The 10,097-nt window shown below is 45.2% G+C and overlaps 1 pseudogene; it reads left to right on the top strand.

Moving 5' to 3' along the window:
- The first annotated feature begins 8,834 nt into the window (after positions 1–8,834).
- On the top strand, positions 8,835–9,758 carry LOC103265878 (annotated as a pseudogene).
- The last annotated feature ends 339 nt before the right edge of the window (positions 9,759–10,097 follow it).

The following is a 10,097-nucleotide window of genomic DNA, read 5'->3' as shown; positions in this document are numbered from 1 at the left end:
GAAGGGAGCGGGCCAGGCCGGTGAGGCCACTGAATCCTGGCGACTCAGCTACAAAAGCCGCGGTGGGGGAGCTGCGGAGGAACCCCCAGAGTCACCTGCCCTCACCTGCCCCCTCCGCATCCCTCTCAGCGCCCGGGTCCCAGCACCCATCCCGCCAGCGCCTTCTGGCCTCACAGCCCTCTGGCATCCAACCCTTCCCGCACGCCTGTCCTCACTCCTCATTCCCTCACATGCATTGAGCACCTGCTGTGTGCCAGGCCCTGCGCTGGGTGCTGGGAGACATGGAGCAATTCTCCCTCGGGCTTCCATTCCGGTGGGAAATCAGCAGGGAGGTCAGCAAGGTGCTTGGGCTGGCATGTCCATGCACAAGTCTGTTGTGTGTGTCATGGACTTGCACCATGCCAAGGAGGAGGCATGAGACAGCGCAGGGATTGGGAGGCTTCTACGTGGGAGCAGCTTAGGGAGGCCTCCCTGAGAAGAGGACTCCTGAGCAAAGGCCCCAGAGAGGAGCCTCTGCTCCCGGCCTCTCCTCTCCTGTTACCATAAGCAAAGTGTCTGCAGAAGTTCAACCCCTCCCTTTGTCTGGGTCCCTCTCCTTCTCAAGGCTTTCACCCACTTGTGCCATCTTTCTTCTGCAGTATCTTCTCCTCTGTTCTGGAACAGCATGCTTGAGTCAGTGTTATGCTTTTGCGAGGAACCCTCTTTGGGCCCACATTCTAACCACCACCCTCTTTCTCTGCTTCTCCTGAACACCTGCTCTAAACCTTGATCTTCTTGTGCTCAATATGCCCCTCCACTGGAGTATGGGTCTGAAGGACTGTGAACACATGGAGAGGGAACATGGCCTGCCGAGACCAGCCTCTCAGCCATTCCCACCCGGAAGCAAACATGGTACCAAGCCCTCTACACCAGCTGACCTGCTGCAGCCCGGCCACCAACTGAACACTCCCAGAGCGCTCTGGTTGACCCTGTATGGAGCAGAAGAATCTGCCTGAGAGGTGAGACCCAGAATCCAAGAGAGGAAGGTATCTGAAACGAGGGCAGTGATAAACTGTGTCTAGCTTGGCCATGATCTGACTGTGAATAAGGCAGAGATTAAATGCCTGGATTTGACAATGTGGATACCGTGGGTGGTTTAATAAGAGCAAATTCCACAGTCAAGTCAAAGGGATACAAGCCACATAGGAACGGGGTTCATGAGAGGATGGAGGATTGGAGATATGCCCCAAGGACAGTTGCTGAACCAGACAATCATTTTCTTATACTCATAAGCCATGGGCAGGAATCTGGGAGGGGCTCAGCAGGCTGCCAGGTGGACAATTTCAAGATGTGTCCAAAACAGAACTCTTAACTTCCCCACCCCCGTGGGTTATGCCTCCAAGTTCTTCACATGCCTGTCAATGGCGCCACTACTATCAAGTTGACTGAGTCCAACATCTAAGCATCTTCTTTCATTTGTCTTTTTCTATCACACCAAATACATCAGCCATTCCTGTGAGCTCTCCTCTGTATCAGTTAGTTATTGAGTGCTGTGTAACAAATCATACTAAAACGTAGCTTGAAAACCAGTGCACAGGTAGCAATTCCTGGCTTCTGTGGTCAGGAACTCAGCACAGCACAGCTGGATAACTCTGGCTCAGGGTGGCTCCTGAATCGGTAGCTAAGCTGTCAGCAAGAGTGAAGGTCCTACAGGAGCAGGTGAAGCAGGCGAGGTCAGCTCCAAGGTCACCCGCACAGCTCTTGGGGGGCTTTGTCCCTGGACATATGGGCTTCCCCATGGAGCTAACAGCAGACCCAGGTATCTGGCTGTACTGACGAGTAGTATGACAGTGAGATGGCATGCTCCAACACGGAAGCCACCGTCCTGACAGCCTGACTAAGAGGTGACCTCCCCCCAGTGCTGCCAGGCTTTGTTTGCTTCTCCAGGTCACCATCAAAGAGAGAGGAGTGAAGCTTCACCTCTGAGGGGAGGCGTATCAAAGGATATGTAGACAGAGCTTTCTAAACATCTCTCACAGCCTATATTTTTATTTTCTTTGTATTTCAGCAGCTTTAGGGGGACACGCGGGTTTTGGTTCCATGGATGCATTGTATCGTGGTGAAGTCTCAGCTGTAAGTGCACCCATCACCCCCACTAGTACATTCGTACGCAACAGGTGCCTTTTTATCCCCCCACCTTCCCAGCCTCTCCCAGAGCCTCCCATGTCCACTCTGTCCTTCTTTGCAGAGCCTTAGCTGGTCTTTAAAATCACCACGACCTCCAAACCTGTCTTGAGCCCCTTCTTATCTTTCCCCATGCCAGTGCCCCACTCTAGGGTGGAACAGCCTTCCCTTTGTTTTCTCCATAATCACATCCCCTCAAATCCCTTTTCCTCCCCAAAGCCCAGGCTATCTTTTAAACCTGCAGATCGGATTGTGCCATTGCCTTGCCTAGAATCCTCCTTCCCATGGGCCACTCATGTTACTTTCCTGTGTGGCCTGCAAGGATGCAAGCTCTGCGCTTACAAACCGTCTGACCTAATGTAATGCCATTCACTCAGTGCAGCAAGGCAGGACACTGGCTTCCTCACCCTCTGATCCCTGCTCATTGACCCGCCGTCTCCACCTGCATCATTCTTTGGCTGGAGTGCTCTTTCCAGCCTCTCACCTGCTCACCTCAGGCTCTCGCATTTTCTCTTTCTTGTCATTCAGGTTTCAGTGTCAATGTCACTTCTGAGAGGCCTTTCCCAATGTCATCATCTGAGTGGCCTCCCCTGTGGCCTCTCTCCACTGTACCCTCCTCCAGAACTCATGAAGACCTCAGAGCCGATGTCAAGTGCACGCCCCAAGACAGAGTTACTAATTGTAAGAAGAATGGCATATTTCTACATTGGCTGGTAAGTAGCCACTTCCTCAAATCCCCCAAGGTCCCCACAACACTGACCACTCCCTCTTCCCTGGAGGCCACCCTCACTTTGCCAAGATCCAGTAGCAAAGGGATTATTGCCTGGCACAATAGAGTCTCTCCTGATCCTTATCCCAAGTGGTGCTTTGCTCACTTATGACTGTCTCGACTGACTGGCTATGCTCTGCCTGTCGTTAAGGCCACTGACTGTCATCCCGGGCCTTCACAGTTGTGTGAGATCCCTTTCCTGATCTGTTTGTTTACTGTGCAGCCTGCCTTCCCCACTAGCACACAAACTTCAGGAGGGCACAGGCCTTAACTAATTGCTAACTATCTTCTCCTTAACTCCTAGAACAGTTTCTGGCCCATAGTAGGTGATCAAATATTTGTAGAAAGAAAGAAAGAAAGAGAAAGAAAGAAAGAAAGAAAGAAAGAAAGAAAGAAAGAAAGAAAGAAAGAAAGAAAGAAAGAAAGAAAAAGAAAGAAAGAAAGAGAAAGAAAGAAGGAAGGAAAGAGAGAGAGAAACAAAGTAACAAACGAACAAGGAAAGAAAAAGAAAGAAAGGCAAGGGGTGGGGGACTAAGGAGACATGAGGGGTAGGGAGTGAAGGCGTGTTGGGGAGCAGACAAGAGTTACCCCTCTTCCTCCTCTGACCCCATTGTCCTACAGGCACCAAAGAAACTAGGTGGTCTTTCTTGCACAAAAATACATGGTCTTTGTTTGAGGCATCATGGGCTGTTTGTTCTCTTTGTTCCCTTTTCCTTCTCTTCTCAACCATTTCTGCCCTCCTTCCCTCAGCCTTCTCATCTCAAAGTCAAGAGCAAAGGTATCCCAAGTTAATGCACAGGATTTGACAGTGCTGGGTAAGATGCAGACCGCATCTTGTGTGGACTTCTGTCATGATTCTGCACAACCTAACTAAATGTCTTGGCAACTCCCTAACCCCATCATGGCAGTCGCAGGTAAGTGCATTACTAGGGAGGAAGAAAGGCAACCGCCCATATCTAGAAGAGGCTTCCTGCCTCCTGACCCATCTCTCCCAGGAGAGAAGTGAATGGCCTCAGGATTTTCTCCTCCGAATCCAGGCCTGCCTTCACCATTCCTTAGTCTATTTGGGAGATGAATCACAGGGAAGGCCGTGGATGCGTGAGGAGGTCCCGTGATTTCCCATTCTCTCTTCCCCAAGATAAGATGGGTCTGCATCTTACCCAGCACTGTAAGATGGGTCTGCATCTTACCCAGCACTGTCAAATCCTGTGCATTAACTTGGGATACCTTTGCTCTTGACTTTGAAAGAGATGAGGAATCTGGGGGAGGGAAGGAGGGCAGAAATGGTTGAGAAGAGAAGGAAAAGGGAACAAAGAGAACAAACAGCCCATGATGCCTCAAACAAAGACCATGTATTTTTGTGCAAGAAAGACCACCTAGTTTCTTTGGTGCCTGTAGGACAATGGGGTCAGAGGAGGAAGAGGGGTAACTCTTGTCTGCTCCCCAACACGCCTTCATTCCCTACCCCTCATGTCTCCTTAGTCCCCCAGCTCGTCCCTTCTTTCTTCCCTCAAGATTCCCAAGTCAATGAGATTCACTTCACGGGAGGTGTTGAGAATGCACTTGCTTGCAGATCTTGAAAGGACAGGAACACGCCCCTCAAAGAAGCTGAAATTTCTGAAATCCAGGCTGGAGCCTGAGGGTGGAGGTAAGATGTGGAGGTGCCAGTTTCAGTGGTGCTCAGGGCTGGCCTGGGCTCTGGGAGTGTAGGGGATACAGTAGACTGGGAATACCAAGTTATTTCAGACTGTGATGCTTTCTGGGAGAGTCTTGCTCAGTTCTTGCTGGAATAAGAAAGAACGCATTATTCGGCCAAGGAGTGGAATTCTTAGTGCTTCCAAGAGGAAAACTCTAGAACATCACTGTCATCATCCAGAGGCACACATCAAGACCCTACCTCCTCACATAGGAACTTGTGTGAATGCAGGCTCATAAAGAAAACGTGGCATATATACACAGTAGAATACTCTTCAACCTTGAAAAAGGAGGAAATCCTGTCATTCACAACAACACGGATACACCTAGAGGCACACCACGTTAAGCAAAATAAACAGGCACGGGAAGATAAATACAGCAGGATCCGGCTTATCTGTGAACTCTAAGAAGGTTGAACTCATAGACATAGACAGCAGAATGGTGGTTACCGACTAGGGGTGGGGAGAGACTAGGGAGATGCGGGTCAGTGGACACAAAATCTCAGACAGGAACCATTCGTTCAAGAGACAGAGTGTACAAATGGTAGGTAATAGTCATCTGTCTTCTCGAAAATTGCTCAGAGAATACATTTTAAGTGTTCTCAGTATAAAAAGATGATTAAGTATGTGAGATAATTCATATGTTAACTCAATTTAGCCATTCCACAATGTATACACATTTCAAAACATCATGTTGCGTATGATAAATATATATAATTTTTAATTGTTGGTTAAAAAGTAATAAACAGAGGCTGTGCTTTCATAGGTCTTATCATTTAAAGCACAAATTTTTCATACAAATCATCCATAAATTATACAATATGTGAATTTTTTCCAATTATTTGTTCTGCTCTATGAGACCTTAGAGCAGTGATTCTTTTTGTTTTATGGTTTTTATTTGTTAATTGAGACAGGGTCTCACTTTGTTACCTGGGTCTCAAGGGATCCTCCTACTTTGGCCTCCCAAAGTGCTGGGATTACAGGCACGAGCCACCTTGCCTGGCCAGAGCAGTGATTCTGAACCTTTTTTGAAGGGATTCTGACAAATATGTTAAACCCTGACAAATGTGTTAAACCCTGTCCTTGGATTCATGCCTACAGAAAGCCCTCCATTACATTTCAGGATTTTCACACCAAACCTCAAAGCCCATCATGACCAGGTCAGAAATGAAGATTCCTTGTCTAAAAACAGAGTGAAAACCATTGAGTAACCACAGTATTTGGTGGTCTGTTGTTTGCTCTGAAGTGGTCTGCCTGCTGGAACTCTTCTGGCTTTGGCTTTTGGTTTCACCTGCTCTCTGTCTGAAACACTGTTTTCCATACCTCTAGTCCCACTTTTCTTACTTTAAAAAAAGGCGTATTAAGATGCAATTTACATGCAACAAACTGCACACATTTAAAGTGTGGAAATCACTAAGTTTTGGCATATTATCATACCCATGAAGCCATCATAGTAGTCAAGATAATCAATGCATCCTCCCCTCACAAGTTTCTTCATGCCTGTTCATGAGCCCTTTCTGTCTCTCACACCTGTTGCTCCTAGTCTACAGCTGTATCTGTCATCTATTGCTGTTTAACATACCCATTCCCAAGGTGTACCAGCTTAAAACAACACACACTTATCATCTCTCACTCAATGTGAGCCAGGAGTGTGGGCACAACCTACCCCCACGACCATGATCTCTCCCAAGGTTGTAACTGTGGCACCCACTGGGCTGTGATCCCACTTAGCAAGCAAGGTGAAAGTTACCATCTCTTTGTAACTTCATCTCAAAAGTGACATCGCATCATTTTCGCCACATTCCATTCCTTAGACGCGAGTCACAGGTCCCACCGCTGTCAAAGGGGAGGAGTGACACGATTTCCCACATGATACTATTCCCAGTTTTTTACATGAGTCAACTACTTGCCCCTTCAGGCTCCACTTTGGAATTGATGTCTTTCCTGCCCTCCACGTCTTCAATGGCCTTCATCTGTCTCACTGCACCATGCTGTTTCTTTATCCCTCCTGCCACTCTGCATTGCTAACACTTGACTACCCCGCTGACTTTCTCACTGGACCACATGCCTGGGAGCAATGCCTTATTTGCTGGGACAGCCCTGAGCCTGGGACAGCACCTGGCAAAGGTGCTCAATACATATTGTTAAATGAATGAATGAAGGATTAAAAGTAATTATAGAAGCTTCAGGAATGCCCTAATGTACCATATTTTATTTACTTTAAGATACCATCAGTGTTAAATATAACATGACTTCATTATTATTTTATGTACTACTGGGAAAAAATAACTATCAATGTATGACATAATTCTAAGAATGATCAATTGCACAATCATCTCCTATTTCAGAGGTGTTAAAATATGCAAACAAGAGTATGAGTCCATGGAACATAAAAAGTTTAAATTTTTGGGAAATTATGGAGGTGTCTCATACTTAGAATTTCTTTTTGTCACCAGAAAAAACAAACTCATAAAAACCTCAGATATCACCTTGACTTTTATAATCCCTTTCCTTTCCTCCCTCAGTCCTCATGTGCTAGATGCACATGTACCTATTTACACATGTCCAAATATTACTTCCTAAATATGTTTGGTAAAGAGTACATCTACTCATTTGTAGATTTTCCCACAAAAAGCCTAATTCACTGAGTATTCAGTAAAAACTGTTAATGAAATGGTAGAAAACCAGAGCCAGATTTTCAAAGCTTAATTTTGTGCAAGTGCAGGATTGATTTCATGGCCACACTTCTTGGTGCTATTTCTCTGCAGAGGATGCTGAGCCCTCCTGGCAGTAGCTCCGATGTTCTCAAAGTTTCTGGATGTTCTCAAAGTTTCTGGAAGAGTGAAATTCCAAGGTCCTAGGAACGCCAATAACACCTTTCTGCATGAGGCAACTACAGTAAAGCTAGGAAAACAGAAACAACAACAACAAACTAACAAACAAAAAACCTGGACTTTAAATTCTGAATTCATGGTTACTTCCTGAAAATTCTGCAGTAGAAGAAATAACACCTGTAAAATGGAGATAAGTCCTGTGTGTTTGCTGTATGAAATTAAAAAGGAGATATCTGTGAGCTACCATGCAGGTACAAGGCAAACTATCCAAGTCCAAAAGTTAGTTCACAAAATGCATTCACCTTACATCATCTCACAACATCCTGGTGACAGACAGGGTCAATATTATCTTCCCTATTTTATAGAGTCATCCAGTTAGAAAGCGGGGATACCCAGGTTTGCAAGTCTAGGTCTGGTGATCCTAAATGTACGTGTGCCCAAAAACAGAACCTCAAAGCATAGAAAGCAAAAACTAATGGAACTGTGCCACTCTGCTTCAGTTTATCTAAGCAACTAAAAAAAGAAACCTGACCAACCCAAAGAAGTAGAAGGAAGGAAATAATAAAGATACAACCAGCAATCGATGAAATAGAAAACAAACTTGAAGAGAGAATATCCATCGTAGGGAATGTTATTCAACCATGAAATGAATGAAGTCTAATATGTGCTACAATACGGATGCACCTCAAAATCAGTGTGCTAGGCAAAAGAAGCCAGACTCAAAAGTCACGTATTGTACGGTTCCATGTATGAGAACTGGCCACAGAAGACAAATCCATGGACACAGAGAGCAGATTAGCTCTTGCCAGAGCATGTAGGGGAAAAGAGAATGGGAAGAACTGCTTAGTGGTATAGTTCACCCCTTCGTCACTCTTCTGGGTGATGAAAATATTCTGGCATGAGACAGCGCTAATGGTTACACCACATTGTGAATGCACTGTGAAATGCCATCAAATTGTATCCTGCAAAATGGTGAATTTCGCATTTTGTGTGTTTTACTACAGTGAAAAACTTGAAGACAAAACATTTAAAGGTAGATTATTGAAAAGTCTAATAAAATGTATAAACCCTTAGTAAGACTGACAGAGAGGGAGTAAGAAAGAGAACAAATTCTAAGTATGAGGAATGAAGAGATTATTACCCAAGATCCTACAAATGTTTAAAATAAGAAAACAATATTATGAACTACTGTATTCTACTAAATTTGCAAATGTAGATTAAAAGAATGAATTTCTAAATGTATTAAAGCATACACAAGAGGAAACAAAAACTTCAATATTTCTATATTTATTAAAGAAACTGAATCAATTATTTAAAATCTTTCTAAAAGATTTCAGACAAAATATTCAAAAGTAGATTATTGAGGGGAATAAGATGGTGGGGAAGAAGAATGTTCTGTCATCTCTTGCAGTTTACACAGAAGATGCAGAGCCCAAGTCTGACAGAGAGGCTGGAGTCGAAGTGGTGAGCAGCGCAGCTGAGGAGAAAGGTGGATGAGTAGCTGATGCTTATGAAGAGGACGACTTTTCACGCCTAGGGGATGATGAAGATGGTTATGAAGAAGAAGAGTATAGAACAGCAAACAGTAGGAAGATGATGATTCAGAGACTGACAAACCTGAGGCTGATGGCCCAAAGGTTAATATAGAAGTAGAAAAGCAAAATACCCAGGAATTAGTGGCCTTCTTTTCTGATAGAGTCCGGAACATGCCACCTGATGAAATCAAGATCCCGCCAGAACCCCCTGGCAGATTCTCAAATCACTTTCAAGACAAGATCCAGAAGCTTTATGAACGAAAGATAAAGGTAGAAATGGATATTAACTACATTATCCAAAGGAAAAAAGAATTTCAGAACACCAACATGTACAAGAAGTTGATCCAGTTCTGTGCCATCGATGAGCTCAGCACCAACTACCCAAAGGATATGTTTGACCGCCATGGCTGGTCTGAAGACTCCTACTATGAGGCATTAGCCAAGGCCCAGAAGATTGAAATGGACAAATTGGAAAAGGCCAAAAGGAGTGAACCAATATTGAGTTTGTGATGGGCACCAAGAAAGGTACCACGACCAATGCCACGGCCACTACCACCACCACCACCAGCACAGCCGTTGCAGATGCCCAAAGAGAAACAGCAAGTGGAATTCTGCTATCCTAGTGACGACAATAACCCAGCCCATCATTCTCACCACCACAGCCACCCTGCCAGCTGGTGTCACAGTCACCACCAGTGCCAGTGGCTCTAAGATCACTGTCATGTCTGCCATGGACATCATTGTGAAGAAGTCCAAGCAGTGACCGAAGGGGCTTCCCTAGGACTTGAAAGGACTGTGCAGCCCAGTGACCAGTGCCCACTGGGAGGCACTACTTTGAATATCTCAGGCCTGGAATTTGCTGTCCCAGATCCTACTTGAGGAGCTTCTGTGTGGCATTCCAGCCAGAAGAAGGACATTGCGGCACAGGATCAGGGTGCCATGAACAGTGTCTGTATCACTTAGGGACTGTCACACTATTAAAAGTGCTGTATTCTTTTTAAAAATGTAGATTATTGAAAAGACTAATAAAGTGTAGTCCCAGGTGACTTCATGAGTGAATTGTTCCAGATATTTAAGGAAAAACAAAAAATGCTAAATTTTA

This window comes from Carlito syrichta, unplaced genomic scaffold, assembly GCF_000164805.1.
Source record: "Carlito syrichta isolate Samal-C Ts95f unplaced genomic scaffold, Tarsius_syrichta-2.0.1 Scaffold306897, whole genome shotgun sequence".
In the NCBI taxonomy this organism is placed as follows: Eukaryota; Metazoa; Chordata; class Mammalia; order Primates; family Tarsiidae; genus Carlito; species Carlito syrichta.
The sequence above is the reverse complement of the archived record's forward strand: the minus strand, read 5'-3'. Positions and strand labels throughout refer to the sequence as shown.